The sequence below is a fragment of the Lepisma saccharinum genome, chromosome 18, assembly GCF_977018435.1.
Source record: "Lepisma saccharinum chromosome 18, izLepSacc3.1, whole genome shotgun sequence".
Lineage (NCBI taxonomy): Eukaryota > Metazoa > Arthropoda > Insecta > Zygentoma > Lepismatidae > Lepisma > Lepisma saccharinum.
Window position 1 is genome coordinate 40,001,944 of NC_139246.1, and position 16,814 is coordinate 40,018,757.

The following is a 16,814-nucleotide window of genomic DNA, read 5'->3' on the forward strand; positions in this document are numbered from 1 at the left end:
ATTCGAAACGTGGCCTATTGCATCGCAGCCTTTTGAGCGTGTTCACCTTGATTTCTTCCATTTCTCAGACATGAATTTCCTGTTGCTGGTTGACGCTTATTCTCATTGGATATCGGTATGGAGAGTGAAGAATATGCAATTTGACACCATGATTGGTCATTTAGATGAATTTTCTTCATGCTTTGGATATCCAAAAACCTATGTAACTGACAATGGCCAACCATTTGCATCTTCAGAATTCGACTCTTATTGCTCAAAGAGGAATATCAAGCTTCTTCACTCAGCTCCGTACACTCCTCAATCAAATGGTCTAGCTGAAAGGAGTGTTGGGGTGGTGAAGAACTTACTCGAAAAGAACTTTTCAAATCGTTCATGCATCACGTTGAGAGAGATGGACAAGTTCGTTCTTGAGCTTTTAGGCAGATTAAGGAATACTCCAGTGCACGGGTATAGTCCAGCAGAACGTTTGCTTAAGTTTCGGCCAAGAACAGACATTTCCGATTTTGAAACATCAAATGGTTCCAAGAATCAGCCTATTAGTCCCGTTCCGTTTATGCCGGGGGGAAAAGGTACTTGTGGAACGTCACAAGAAACAATTCAGCCATGGATCCAAGTACAAAATCGGAGAAATTGTTAAATTGATGGGCCGAAAGATGGCGAAGGTGATTGTGGATAATGACCTGATTGTTGTTCATCTCACGAGGATCAAGAGGTATCCCGACAAGGTTGGAAAATACATCTTTGTCCGAAATCAAAGTCGATCGCGCGGAAACAACCCAGTGCTTGTTAGAGAGGAGGACTATCTCCCAGTACCTGCTACTGAAGATCTAGTGGAACATCCAAATGCGACCTGCGACAATCAACCGGTTAGGAGATCACAGAGACCAAGACGACCGCCTGACCGCTATGGGCAAACTCCATGAAACGGGAGTCTCTTCAACCAAAGGGGGGGAGAGTGTCGTATGCCGATTGAACTTGAACGCCAGACCTGGTTATTAAATGTTGTTCGTCATCAGTCTGTGTATTGCTTCTCTCATGTATGTCTCAATATCATAACCGTTCTTCGTGACGAGACTTCTTTCATTTATACCAATATGTACGTAAGTTGTTGTACTTGTTCTGTTACTGTGTTCCTGAATTATACACTTTTGTTTGTGTTACAAATTATGTCTTATTCTTAATAATCGAAGAACTGAAAGAACCCGAAACTCAACAGAGCCAAATATGACTCACGTGGCGTGCAGCGTAATAATTGATTCTAGCGCCGCGTAAGTTGCACATGACTCACGCACATAAATTGATTTAAAATAATTAAAAAATTACAAATTTTCATCTAATCAAGAAGCACATTGCTTTTAACTTTTTTATTATATTCTCCTAAGAAAACATCGTGGCACCAGGGATTTTTTCTATTGTGTCAGTCAACGTGTTAAAGTCAATGTTTTAATACAAAGGGACAAAAAGGAAAATAGGCAAATATTCGCACCCAGGTGCAACCTAGATTCTGCTTACGTTTCCTAAATTTACGCAAATTTTCTGTTATTGATACTGTTACATATCGGTTATAAACAGTGGCGGTGATTGGGTTCCAAAACTGGGAGGGGACAAGAACAGTTTACTTTCCCTTGGTACATGAGGTTTAGCATAGCGTGGAGACAAAAGTGGCAAGATAAAGGGGGTAACTCCCCCCACGCCCCCTTAATCGCCGCCACAGGTTATAAACAATTAACCTCCCCTGCAAGAAAGGGTTAGAAAGAAAAGAGAATTATTTGTAAAAAAAGAACATAATTTATTTGGACATGTAACAAAATAGGAAGAAGAAGCTATTAAACATTTTTAGTTTGAGGGGGACTGAACAGAGTTCTTCACTCCGAAGAGGTTGATGAAGATGTCGATGAAGACCTGTACGAATCTTCTGAAGAGACCGAAGACTGGGTCGAAGATCATGGAGGAGCTGGTCCGTCGCCTGTCTTCTGTGTCCCCATCGCCGTTCCTTGGCACCTGGAAAGAGGCGAGGACATGAATCAAGGAAAGACAATGTGTTTCCAAGTGTGTTTTTTAAAGTGTTACACTCAGGATTGTGCAACTGCGTGCAAAAAAAGTTTTCTACTGACACGTAAATTACGTAGAAACTAGATTGAAACATAAAAATTAAAATAAAACATAGTTTTTGCGATATATACCATATCGGCGATATATCGTGAAGATATTTTAGCCATAGCTATATATCGTGGATACGATATATTGCTGATATCACGAGTATCGTATAGTCTGTGACGATATTTTCTTGACGATATAGCCTATCGTGATATCAAATTTCCGATATCGTTCATCCCTAGTTGGCAGTGGTAGAAAACTTGGAAAGGTTGTAAAAAAAATTTTCTTCCGAATTTGTATGAGCTCTTATATTGGAATATTACAAACTGCCATATTCCCACTCACATCATAATTACCCTATGCAAGCGTATAATACGAATGAAAGAGGAATTTCAAGCTGTTACTAAAACTTTTAAATCCAATCCAACTAAATTGCAGCCAATCGTTAAATCGTTATGTTATGTTATAAATAGACCTCGGATTCTTAGGTTCATAAAATTGGCTCTAAAATCCCAAAATAGGTTCTAGAAATACTAAAATGGATTTTTAAAGTTTTAAATTAGGCTCGAAAAATACTGAAGTAGATTCCAAAAAACTTAAAAACGGTTCAAAATTCCTGAAAAAATGCTGAGTAGGTTAAAAACAAAATTTCAAAAGAACTCTAATAATAATAATAACCAAATATTAATTTTATAACCAAATTTTTATTTGTGTAGATCATTTTCAAAATTGTGCTATTTTAAAATCTATATGCTTGGAGTTTGAATTTTTTACACCCAAATGAAAAACTTTCCTACGCCACTACGCCTGTGCCCACATCCTCTAAATGTGTTTTCATGTCACGGTGCTATATCCACGGGGAACATTCCCTTTTCCCTTACTTTACGTCTGGTTGTAAGCGTTTAAAGTCTATATCTAGATAGAGAATGTTTCCACTTGCAACCTCGTAGGGTAACTCGCTTTACATGCTGACACAGTCCATTATTGTCAGTGATGGCTCGTTTGGGATTGATGACGCAGGACACGTCTAAATTCGTTTACGTTGTAAACTTGTGATGTTATATCTTACGAAAGTAAAACAAATCTTTGAACTGTAAGCAGGAGAGACTCATCGCCTGGAGACATGTCTGTCAACAACTATTCAAAAGCAGTGTTGATCCTAGCGAAGTCCATCCATACTTTCCAAGCCCCTCTTTTTTTTACCGATGGGCCTACCACTGAATGCAGAAAACGTATCGCATCCTGTCACTGAATAAGATTCGCACATTGGCAGTTTTAACCCTAGATTACCCAAGGAGGGGCTGTCAGGCCCACCACCAATATTTTTTCGATTTTTAAAGCGTGAAAATTGTTATAAAGAATTGAAAATAAATTACATTGCTCCCTAGAGTGTTGACAATATTTCTGTATTACTTTTGTTCATAAAAACATAAATGTACTGTAAATAGGAGATATAATGCACTAGATGGACCTATCAAGCGCCATTTTTGAATGTGCGTCTTTCGAGACACTCATGCCAGTGAGTTCACAATTAATTGGTAATGGTGGTAGTTTTTGTAAGTATACAACTGCAACTCTATGAACAAGAAAGCATTAATGAAAATTTATTATGTTTTTGTGCGTTTTGGTGAATTGTGAAATGTGTGTGACACTAATGCAATAATTGGTTATTATTTCTTATTAATAATAATTTTTGTAATTATTATAATTAATAAATAATTGCACATATATAATAAACATAGGAAGCAGTGATTCAATAACAAAATGTTTTTCTTTAAATTTTCATATTAAAAAAAAGTGGGGGGCCCACCCCCACTCAGGTAAGTAAGTTTCTCGTACGGCACAGGTAAGCTATGGTTAAACTACAACTTGAGTGAAAATAAGATCCATGAAAGATAAACTGAAGTGTAGTAACAGGGTTCAGAAATATGTTTTCTTTCGTGACCCCCATTTTGATGACGTCAGTACAGACGAACGAGAGCTTAAAAAGTTGGGGTCGTTTTACATTCAGGAATGAATGTAGAATCCGAAACCCAATGTTAATATTATCCACCAAAAGTAAAATATTTTTCAGTTATACGACCCACTACTTCCCACATCACTATAATGTCAAAGCTTAACTCTTTCTCCCTTCAGCACAATGACAACTTTTCAGCACACATGGAGGAACATTTTTTTAAAACACCTTGAGATCAGGGGTGCCGAAACCGGGGGTTGGGGGCGGAGAGGCCTGAGCCCCTTCATTTCTCCTCCCCCCGCTTATAAGGGCCATACTGAAAGGCACAAGACAATGGATAATGTCAAATTATTACTGCATGCTAGTAACAGATTATATATAACTTCAAAATTATAATTATTAAGTTTTTTAATTGTTGTGAAGCTTATACACTTAAGATTTAATATTTATCTCTTGAAAGGGGAATTTTCATTGCAAAGAGAATGTGATAAATCCTCAATTAAAAGTTACATATAAAGTTTTATGTTGTATAATTATATCATAAAAATATAGTGAATTTTTTGTCCAGCAGCTACTGAAAATCGATGTTTGCGTTTTCATAGCTAGTTAATTGTAATTGTAATTAGATTTTGTTTGCAAATGTTAACTGAATTGTGTTTATTCATAGGTCCATAATATTGAAAAAACTATTTCCTTCCGGAAACGAAAAGAAATAGGTGTTTATGCTTTTCGTAGTCTTCCCCCTCCCCCTAAATATCGGAAGATATCGGCGCCTGTGCTTGAGACATAATTTCGACCATACGAACCCTCAAGAAAATCGGAAAATATTTCCTTCATGTATGCAACCACGAAGCACAAGTTCGCGGTTGTCTGTATCTTTTATTTTTCTGTCAGAAAACGACAAACTGTAGTACTCCGTGAACATACAATGTAATCAATGTAGTCGGAGGCTGCCCTATGGAGAGTGAAAACTTCCGGACAAAACGCATGAGGTCCTTCTTCAAGGCGAAAGCATGAAATAGGGTTTGCAACATTTCTTGGAAGGTTGTGATGCATCCGTGTTTTCAGGGAGCAGCGTCAAACTCTTCGACCTCAAGACATAAGCGTATTTGCTAACATTATAATGTTTCCTAGCATACTGTGGATTTTACCGTTATCTGAAAAATAACACTCCTTCCAATCACTGCCTTAAGTTAACTGACAAAACAATTCAGATGTGAGATACTGATATTTCAAGTATTTTTAAGAAGTTCGAATGACCAATTCCACTGGATCGCAAAGTCGTTCCGTAGTCATAACGAATTGCACGAACTGAACAAAGATCACTACCCTCATGGGCCTGACGACACCAGTTCTTTTACTGATTTTAGGAAAGCACTAGGTGAAAGCAAGGTTGTTGACGGTCCAAGATGTTTTAGAAAATTCAATTCCAACACAGTAGTGAAAATCAGCGATCGTTATGGGTTCTGAACCGTATTTCAATTCGGTCCAGGAACTTTTTCTCCGGATGAATTTAAACACGTTCCAGAAACCTTTTTTCCGGGTCAGTTTAAATAGGGTCCAAGTTCCGTATTGAAACGAAACAATATTCAATTGGACCGAATTTAAAATGTGCGAGAGAAAACGTTTCAGTCCTGTTGCTGAACACAATAGAACCCATTAGAATTTATGGATTCCGGTACTTTTAACATCCCTGGGTGAAATCTTCGGTTGCAGTACTTAGTTTCTGGTGACATTCCACGTAACATGTAGCGGAATGCTTGTTCTTCTGGTAGAAATAAATTCTATTTTACTGCACATTTTAATAATATTTTAGGAAGAGTCATTGCATGCTCATCTTGCGTGTCTTGATCTCTGCTCGAATTTCATTCAGCGTTGCCAACTGGCCAGCACATCGAAACCGCACACATATGCCACATGGACCAAATTTTTCGTCTCCGCGACTGCACTCACGTATTTTACAGATTCATAAAATTAGGAGGGGGAATCCGGTTTCGATACCCGCTGAAGCACAACCCATACAGCACAAATCTCCCAGGGATATCCATTGGTTACACACAATGTCGAGATCAGATCCATGGATATTATGGATATCCATTGAATGTCCATTAGATTCATTTCTGGATATCCATTGGACGTCTTAGGATATCCAGAACTGGACATCTAAAACTCGACAAATTCTTGATATCTAATACACCGCCTAAACGTGTGTAGAACTGGTTGTAAGCAACATTGTCCAATTCCGAATATCCAATACGTCGCCAGATGTCATCCAAAAATGAATATCCAAAACACATCCAATTCTGGATATCTAATACATGTCTAGAACTGATCCAGAACTTGTTATCCAGCAATGAACATAAATAGGATACGTTTCGAATATTAGAAAATGGTAGGGGTGTGCGGGATCCAGAAAAGTCAGAACCGGGATCGGGAAAAAATTTCCCGTCCCAATCCCGACTTCGGGAAATGAATTCCTGACTTTTCGGGATCCCGAGCAGTCGGGAAATACCGAATGGTTATTTTTAAAGTCGTTAATTCTCAACATTTTCTGCATTGTAAATGTCTGATTGATTGATTGATTTAGTTTATTTTACTTCGCGTTTTGTGCCTCTTGGCTAATTTGTGAAGATGGGGATGAATGATGAAATTGATGAATGGACATTCACAAACAACCAAGCCCGACCGGGATTCGAACCCGGGACCCTTGGCGTCGCAGCGCGATGTGCTAACCACTCGCCCACAGGGTCGGTCTGTAAATGTTTGGAACGTATCGAAAATTGTTCGTTTTTTGTACCAGAAATAGGAAAACGATAACTTACAGTGAAAATGACGTGTAGAATTCGAGATTTCCAGAAATTCGGGAAATTTTGAACATTTCCCCATCCCGAGAATCTCCCGACTTAGTCGGGAAATTGCGAATTTTTCCCGTCCTGAATGTCGGGATTTAAAGAAAATTCCCTTCCCGACCCAAAAAATTCTGTGTCGCACACCCCTAGAAAATTGTCATAGTATTCCCGTTGTGTATACTTTTTAATACTTTATCTTGCAATTGAAACAATAATTGCATTGAAGCATTAGCGTTTCTATACTGATTTACTTGTTATATCTAGTGATTTAATTTTTTTCTTCTTAGAATCAGAAAATTTCGATTTAGTCTTACTAAACGCTACAATACAATAGAGACTAAAATCGAGTAAATCCTACTTAGCTCAACCGGGAAAACCCGTTCTTTATATATATTTAGCATAGACATAATTTTCAGTTCGTGTGTTTTAAGCCTGAGGCCTGAGTGAATCAGATGCTTGTGACTGTTTTCTTAGTTGGTGAGCGTCTTGTTATTTGCTACTATCATCGATTGAAACTTCTTAAAATCTTAGAATCAGAAACGCTACAATAGACTGCATACAAGAATCGGGCCAATGCTCGCTAATAGCATCACAAATCTCCAAGGAATATACCCAGATAGAACACAAGCTTGCGGAAAGCTTACAATAGCAAGCTTGATATGGCAAGCTGGACGCAAGCTTGAAGTAATTATGTGGTACTTAGCGTGGGTGGGTACATTTTTAAAAAATATAATAATAGACACACCCATTTAATATAACAATAGACACACCCATTTAATATAACAATAGAGATACTCATTAGACATAAACAATAATGACAAAATGAAATAAAGACCGAAACACGTGGTATGAAGTGAAATGTGGATACATTATGATGTTACCTGCAGTCGCTAGATGGCACTCGCAAAATGTATAAAAGAAACTTAAGTTTTCGTAACACAAATAATGGTATATTTGATTATAAATATAATGAAAAATTGTGTTTTAATACCCTTCGAAAGATGTGTGAAGGATGAGAAGAAAATGTAATGTCGTGAATAAAAGTGAATCTCCCATGACCAACCATTCCGTTTCATGACTATAAAATCAGTAGCTATGTGTGGTGAAGAAAAACTGACACGTATCAGAGTTCGGTTAGTTTATATGAACTTTCCAGCCTGCTCATTACCCAGTGGGTAGTTACAGATCGGTTAGTTCATTGAACTATCCAACTTAACTAGTGCCTATTTAAAGGAGGAGCAAGAAAATTAACAACAAGCTGTGGTGGTTGACTGTTGCATGCATCCTTTCATATCGAAATAATATCCAGATGAGATCAAAAATTGTACTCTTCGTGTTCATATAATATCCAAAGTACATACAAAAAAGTCTAAATCAAAGCATAATGTCCAGATTACGTCCCACTTGATGTCCAAAACGTATCCTTTTTGTATATCTTTCGGATATCACGTATGCGGACAAATGGATATCTAGCAGCTATCCAGTGGATGTCAATTGAACATTCCTGGATATTCAGAACTTCCGACACAAATATCCACATGATATTCAGTGTATATCTTTTGGACATTTGTGTGCTGTGTGGAAAGTGGTTCGGATCCCACTTTAAACTGTAGGTCCAGCCCCTATTAGCCTTACTGTGCATAAAGTAGACTTAAATCAATCAATCAATCAATTAATAAAATTAGGGATTTTATGCCTATGTATGTATGCATGCACATATTTAAAGCTTGTTTTATTTCACTTTGTGCACAGGTAGGCTAATCAGGACCAAACTTTCACTTTAGAGTGAGATCTGAAGCTCTCTGTGACTTTACCGGGTATTCAACCTTTGTTTTTACTTGTTATTAAAAACAGTCAGGTTTAGTTGCCGCATCCTGTATATTAACACCTTAAATTAATATGAATAAATGTCATACCTGTGCTCCTAAAACTGTCCACAACAAGAGAACGAGAATAAAGATTGCTATCTGGAGCCTCATCCCAGGTTCAGCTGCAAAAGAATAATAAAAAACTTTAATTACCAGTGTTATGATATAATCAGGTAAACACATATGCACAATGACAAAGTATAGACTAGATTTTAAATAGAAAATTGATTTTAAAATAGTGTCCCCAGAGAAACAATGCCAACATAATTATTATGAAAGCAAATTCATTTAATTTTGTTGTTATGAGCAAATATAATTAGTAATAAAAGTTGCTTGATTAATTTTGCTTGCAAGTATTAAAAATATTGTCGAAAATGTTTTGTGGTTTGTAAAATATTCAGTTTGTTACACCAACCTAAGTTTTTATGTTGATTTAAATCCTCCCAATTGCTTTTTCAGATGTGCTGATCGAGATTTTGAAGAGATTCTCTTTTTTTTCGCTGACAATGCTACTGATTGATGAAGGAAGTTTGTACGACAATAACAATAGTCGTAACGATATTTGACTAGTCTGGCGGTCACATCGAATCAATACATTGTTCAATGTTGAATAAAAAAGCAGGAAGCTTTCAAGGACAAATTTGATTTAAGCGATCGAATACAATTGCACTCGTTTTAATCAATCATGTGCACGCTAAGCAAATTATGCATACCTTACATAAACACCGCAGCCAGGGAGTTTCCTGGAATTTTGCAAAAGGTGGAAAGATAAAGAGAGAACGTGTGTGAGAGAGGAAACTGTTAGAAAAAGGTTGATAAAAGAGAGACGAGGAGGGAAATAGGACCACAAAATGAGGGAAAGAGAAAAAAAAAACGTGAAGAAATGAAGGAACGAAAATGAGTGAAATAATAATGATATTTACCATTCTAATGATTCCAGGTTGTCAGAATTAACTGTTACAAAAACTACAAATCCTGTTAAAATTGCCTCACCCGGTTACATATGCAAGCACGCAGCCTGCGGCGTACTTCAGACACAGTCACTCGCGCTGACACTCTGTCTCAATTCTCTCTCTCTCTCAACTTTTCTTGGGAATCCAGTGGTGTACTGAAGACTTACTCTTTCATGTGGCCCCAAATGTAAAAGTTGCATGCTATTGAGGAGGGAGATCCTGTCAGAAGGATGGATTTTTGTCGATTTTCACTACATACCGACACTGAAGACCCCCATCACCTGACAAGAATTCTGTGGACGGACGAATCCAAATTCGACCGCGAAGGTATTACGAATTTTCATAATGCGCATTTTTTGGCATCTAAGGGTCATAACCCAAGAAAATCTAAAGAAAATGCTCACCAGAGAAAATTCTCAATAAATGTGTAGATGGGAATCATCCACAATCATGTGATCTGCCATTCTTTCTGCCACAAAACCTAAACGGCATTACCTACGAAAACTTCCTAAGGGAAGAATTGACGACGCTGCTGGAGGATATGCCGCTAGCCACAAGATGGGGTATGATTTACCAACATGATGGCTGCTCAGCCCACTATTTGCGGGGTGTGCGACAGTGGCTGGACGACAATTATCCCATGCAATGGATTGGTCGAGGCGGCCCGAAACCCTGGCCGGCGAGGAGTCCGGATTTGGCGCCATGCGACTGTTTCATTTGGGGTCACATGAAATAGTTAGTCTACAGTACACCAGTGGATTCCCAAGAAGAGTTGAGAGAGAGAATTGTGACAGCCGCCCAATACATAAGAGACATACGTAACCGGGGGAGGCAATTTTAACAGGATTTGTAGTTTTTGTAACAGTTAATTCTGACAACCTGGAATCATGAGAATGGTAAATAACATTATTATTTCACTCATTTTCGTTCCTTCATTTCTCACAACCGACAACTTCTTTTCACTTTACAAAGAGGTCTACAACGCGCCATCTCCGCTTTTTTCCAGATTTTTCCCCCAACCCGTGTGCCAGTTGACAACATTTGTATGTTTTTGGAGAGCTTATGAAATGAGGAAGTTTTTTCCGTAATTTTTACGCTAAGTATGTTACCAATTTTTTGAGTAATCCTCTTCGATTTAAACGATAATTTCCAAATTTCTTCATGACGTGTGCACCAATGACTGGTTCTTTCTGTGGGTGTGGGAATTTTTTTCCCAGTAGTCACTCATTCGTCAGCTGTTAGCAACGTGTCGATTAATTGTCCAGAGTGTAGTAGTTTTTTCACAATTAGTAGTTTTTTGGTCGCAAGTCGGAATATGTCACGAAAATCTACAAACTGCAATAACTCGAAACTCATTGATTTCCGACCCCCGGTGCATAGGGTCAAGTTTGTTGCAAATGTGCTCTAGTACTACCCCTTTCCAGGAATAGGTCGAATTACCAATCACCCTCTGTAAAATCTGATGCTCACTGTTTTCGAAACAAAACACGTCTGTAGCAGAAAACATGAAGAAAATATTTTGCGGATTTTATATAATGTTAGAATTTATTTTAAAACATTACCATTTCATTTATGCCGAACTACAGACGCTATTTTATGCAGAAATTGTAATTTAAAAACCCATTATCACCAACATAGTGTTTAGAATTCTAGAATGCTATGATGTCATAAATTGGTAAAGAGAGCACATAATACCTAGAAAACTAAAAATATTCCTATAACATATTGTAAAATAAAGAAAGTGTAATCATAATATTATGTTTTGAAGACTCTCCGATGGCGTAGTGGTAACGTCGTTGCCTTGTAATCAAGGGTCCCGCCTACCTCCGTGACTGTGGGTTAGAACATCGCGCTACGACATCAGGGGGTCTCTGGTTCGAATACCGGCCCAGTCTTGGGTGTCATTTTTGAGTGTACTCTCATCAAATTCATCATGTCGTCACTCATCCTTATCGTCGCGATTAGCCACAAATGGCAAAGAAATGACGCAAGATAACAAAAATCGAACAAAGGAATTCCGGATTCGATTCCCGGTGGAGAGATAGTGGTTCAAATCGCACGTTAAACTGTAGATCTAGTCCTGGTTAGTCTGTCTGTACATACAGGGTGAGTGATAAGTCTTCATACAAATGGTGAAAACGGCGACTAATGTTAATTTTTCCTTTTCAGGTAGGTGAACCAATGGAAAAGAGATGCCACTAACAAAGGAAGAACGGATTGACATCATTCTGTTGGCTGGGAGTGGTACCACCCGTCGTGTAGCACGTACATTCAATGCAACCCACAGAACACAAATAATCCATGGCCAAACTTAACAAGAAATTCAGAAGGACAGGTTCCGTCGCCGACGAAAGCAGGTCTGGAAGACCAAAGACAGCAACAGATGAAAAGAGGGTAACGCAGGTGCTGACAGCGATGACCAGGAGTCCGACAAAGAGGACCCGACGCCTCTCTGCTGAAATTTCAATCAGCCAAAGCAGTGTCATGCGCATTTTGCAAGTAAACAAGTGGCACCCATACAAGCTGCAGCTCTTGCAACACCTTACAGAGGACGATCCCGACCGTAGAGCAGAGTTCTGTGAAAGGGCACTGAACATGATCGAGAATGTTCCTGGTTTTGTTAGTTAGTTCCATTCTGTTTTCAGATGAGGCTAATTTTTATGTCACTGGTGAAGTGAACAGGCAAAATGTCAGGTACTGGACGGATAGCAATTCACATTGAATGTCGAACTGCAAAATTTAAGGTGTGGTGCGGGATTTGAAGTTTCAGGACTGTTGGTTCTTTTTTCATTGAGGCAAACCTCAACGCGACGAGCTATCTTGACATGTTGAAAAATGACATCTTCCTGTCAATCCTGGACGAAAGCGGGGACTTCCCTGCATTCTTCCAGCACGACGGGGCACCAGCGCATTACGGCATTGAAGTGCGCCAATTGTTGAACCAGCAGTTTCCTGGGCATTGGATTGGTCGACGTGGTCCGGTGGAATGGCCACCTAGGTAGCCAGATCTCACTTCCATGGATTTTTACCTTTGGGGATACCTGAAATCGATTGTGTTCCTGAAGAAAATCCGTAATGTTGACCATCTTAAAAGAGGATCACAGAAGATTGCAATCAAGTCACAGGAGACACATTGTCAAGTCTTCGCCAAAATTGGTTAGAGCGCCCAGCATTTTGTTTGGACATGGAAGGGGGACATGTGGAACATATTCTTTAACTGTAGCATAATGTAATCCGATTTGTAAAAAGAAAATAAACATTAGACACCGTTTTCACCATTTGTATGGAGACTTATGACTCACCCTGCAGAATGGACATAAAGCACAAATTCAGCATTTACATTTTACTACAACTTACATTTGCAATAGAGCGTTTTAACTTTTAATCTACGAGATGAAATAAATTTGTTAAAATATACGAAGTAATGTAACATTTCAGAATCAGACCATTTATTTCTATAGTTATCTGGCCGATGATTCTGATTCGAACCCAGGGCCTCGATTTCGGAGCATGCTATAGAAATTCCTCCGCAACGGAAAATTTGGAAATTTGTTTCCTAGGGTTCTTTGGACTGCATTCTTATCACATAATAACTTAATGTAAATACCAAATAGTATTACCATTTCTGTAAAGTTATTAGTTTCCATACGGTTTTTCAATTAACCATAATTGCTTGACATGTGAATGTACTACGCAATTTATATCTGGAGTTCTTTTCTTGTAAAGTAAAGTGCTCCCTTGTGCTTTGCACCACGCTTTGAAGGCGTATAGGAGGTGTGGAGTTAGCGCCGTACACTTTCTTTATCACGGCCGAAGATGAGGGTGATATGATTAGCACTACACCCCTGGCTGCCTTTAACCCTCAGAATTTCCTCCACGTAAGCACTTTATACGACGCTAGGTGGGCACCGGAGCCGCTTCAACAGCTGGAAAAAATCCAAGTTCTACCTTGCCGGGGATCGAACCCAGGTCTCTTGCGTGATAGTCAGACACGCTAATGACTTTTTATTTAAAGGAATGCCCATATGCTCTCAATTTTCTCTGTATTCTCATTGGGAAACACACAAACATCTATGTCTGAACCGGGATTCAAACCCAGGACCCCTGGCATTGTAGCGCGCTGTGCTAACCACTCCGCCACGGAGTTCGACATACACAGGGTGGACACAAAGTCCTTTCCCCAATAAATGAGAAATACATTTATTGGGGAAAGCGACTTTCTGCCCACCCTGTATGTAATAATGATTTTGTTTTAAAACGACTGAGCTACCCCTGCTTTCATGTTATCTTAATTAAGCAAGGATGAAAAATGAGAATAACATTCTAAATGCGTTTGCAAACATTTTACCGGTTTCTGTGGTGGAGTGTTGAGCGTAACATGCTACGAAGTCACAGATCCCAGGTTCGAACCCTGGGTAAAGCATTCTCCTTGCCCCGTTTTCCTCATCGACATTATTAACCCTAGATGTAGTAACTTAAAATAATGAAAACAGGAACAGCAAACTTAATTACACACATAAGCACCGCTTCGCTTGAGAGAGATATTTACCCGAATTGTGCCAAAACTTTCCTTACTTCCGCTTTGTGCAAATTGCAGACGAAGCAGAAAAGTAAATGAAGAGCATATAAAACGTTGTCCACTTACCACTGCCTGCATGGAAATACCAGGGAAGCCCCAGCGATTGGCCACCCAAGGGTCATCAGTCACACTCAGAGTGGAATCAATGATCACGGGAACTCTCCTCACACCATACCAAGCGCTGATAAGGATTATGTCATCATCTTCCATTTCCAAACCCGAGCCTACTTGTCCCAGATTAAGTGCGATCGACGATGTCCATGGCTTTCGAATCCATTAATCCTCCAGCTACATCGGTTTTGTCCAGCAGTTGCCTGAACAATTTCTTTAGTTCTAGAAGAAACAACGCTACAATAGCCATCTTGTAGTTCTTTGTTCTTGGATCCACCATACTCGTATCGTATTTTGGCACGAGAGCAAAGGTTAAAGGTCTGAGAGATAATTTGGGTGGAAGGACCTATTTTTTTTCTCCTTGTTTGTATTTTCAGATATGCCACGAAAAAGGCCGTGAACATCTGAAGCTACTCCACTTTCCAACCGTGTCCACGTCCACTCGCTGGCCTCATGTTGGTTGCAAATTCACAGCAGAGTTGTAACAAGGCATAAACATCTGCGGAGTAATCCTTCTGCCCTCCTGTAGAAGCTAAGAAAGTGCACTTTGCTGCGAATATCGAACATTGCTTCCAAAAAGAGTCAACAGTTTTAGACAATCGATTTCTAACTGCAGTGACGTAGCTAGGAGTGGGCGACATGGGGTGATACGAAAAATGTAATAAACACAAGTGACAAAAAATATGGAAAGGGCTAATTTTTGTGGACAACAAAATTAAAGCATTCTGTTTTAATCTGGCTTTAAATTCTATTTAACTATATAATTTTAATGAATACGTCAAATGAGAGGCGTAACACACAGGCGGGTGGACCCTAAACCTAAGGGGGTCCGAAAAATAATAAAAAATATTGTATTTCTCATATGAAACATTTACGCAAAAATGGAAGATATCTTACTTGCACATTTTATATGCATTTATTTATTTTTTCTTGAATAAAAAGCATTCTATCTTGTTTCTCCTTCTTTCTCTTGACCTTACACTCCAAAATTTAATGTTAACAATAAAGCACCTGCAAGGTGTGAGGCATTTAAATGCTTGCGTTGTTTTCAACTCAAGTTGGGCGTGGATAATATTAGCAGTTATTCCTTCACTCATACAGCTTCAGATGCAGCAATTGTCTCTGTAACAAGTACGAAGATAATTTATCCTCCGAATTTCCTGATCAAGTTCTACGTTTCAGGAATGTGCTTAAATCTGAAATCACCTCAACAACATACACAAGTGCTTTGGCAAAGTTTCTTCTCCTTGATAACTCTACACTAGCTTCCCGTGTTCTTTGCACCCTGTACCGCCTTCTGTTTGTTTGTTACTCTCCAAGAACTTTCTATCTCAAAATTCAGTCTTACGAAGAACTCCTGGAAGCTACTGTAGGGTATTATGATTCAGGCCAAATTTAGCGGACTCAGTATTCTCACTGTTGAACGTGCAAGGGCCTGGTAAGACTCTAGTTTACGTACTTTTCCTAAGGAATACGTGTCATATATCATTGGAAAACTTATTTTATAAGGAATTCAACAACGTAAATTCCAAAGCGAGGAAAAATTTCCTGGAGGAGTAAATCGAGAAAAACCGATGTTTTCCGGATATGCGTAATTGAACGTACTGAGGAATTTTTTCGATGATGAAGCACATATTTAGGGGTGAAATGAGTGCTAATGGAACCTAACCTAACAGGCCTAACCTAACCTCGGAGGCATACCTCGTCCCCGTGAATGGCTAGTGGGGCTATTGTGAACAGAAAGTGTAAAAATAAAAAAGTTACTTACCCGAAAGATGCCGGCTGCCGCACCACGAACGCGCACCGCGAACGCAAAGAAGCAATCACCATGCAGATAAGGACGTAAAGTAGAGTCTAGCCCAAGGGCATAATCTAATGATGTTGTGAACAAAAGAACATCATTAAAAACGTACTATTACTACTAACTTGGTTAAAGAAAATTCCAGGAGTGTGTTACACGAATATACTTCTGCAAAGTGTAAATTTCTCCTTCGCATATTATTAAATATAATTTCCTTCAGTAATTTATTATTATTTAAATATGACAATCTGCTGACGTATCTCTGAATATTTTGTATCAATTCACATTGAGATTTCAAATTTAAAGAACGGATGGGGCCTTGCATTCTAATCTCGCCCAGAGCCCGGCGATATATTGCTAAGCCACTGTGTAATTGCTTCGTTTTATTATTAAATTCAATTCAATTATTATTTATTGAAGGTCGAGTTTCAGCCTGCGGCAGTGTTACTTACACAATAGTAGTATCGATCTGCGCCAAGGCCTGTTTTCTCCATGGGTGGTCTTTTATTTGCACGTACTTATAACTAATTTGCACGTACTTAGAACTTATTTGCGCGTACTTAGAATTCATTAGCAAGTACTTAGAGTACTTTACATTT

At 38.8% G+C, this 16,814-nt stretch overlaps 1 long non-coding RNA gene across 2 annotated transcripts; it reads right to left on the bottom strand.

Moving 5' to 3' along the window:
• Nucleotides 1-1,774: 1,774 nt before the first annotated feature.
• Nucleotides 1,775-14,528, bottom strand: LOC146002015 (uncharacterized). Of its 2 annotated transcripts, none has more exons than XR_014443666.1 (3): nt 14,370-14,528; nt 8,820-8,893; nt 1,775-2,001 (listed from the first exon to the last, which is right to left on the bottom strand). It is a non-coding gene; the product is annotated as an uncharacterized LOC146002015 (long non-coding RNA). The 2 variants fall into 2 exon arrangements; XR_014443667.1 differs by having other exon boundaries at nt 14,274-14,372.
• Nucleotides 14,529-16,814: the final 2,286 nt, after the last annotated feature.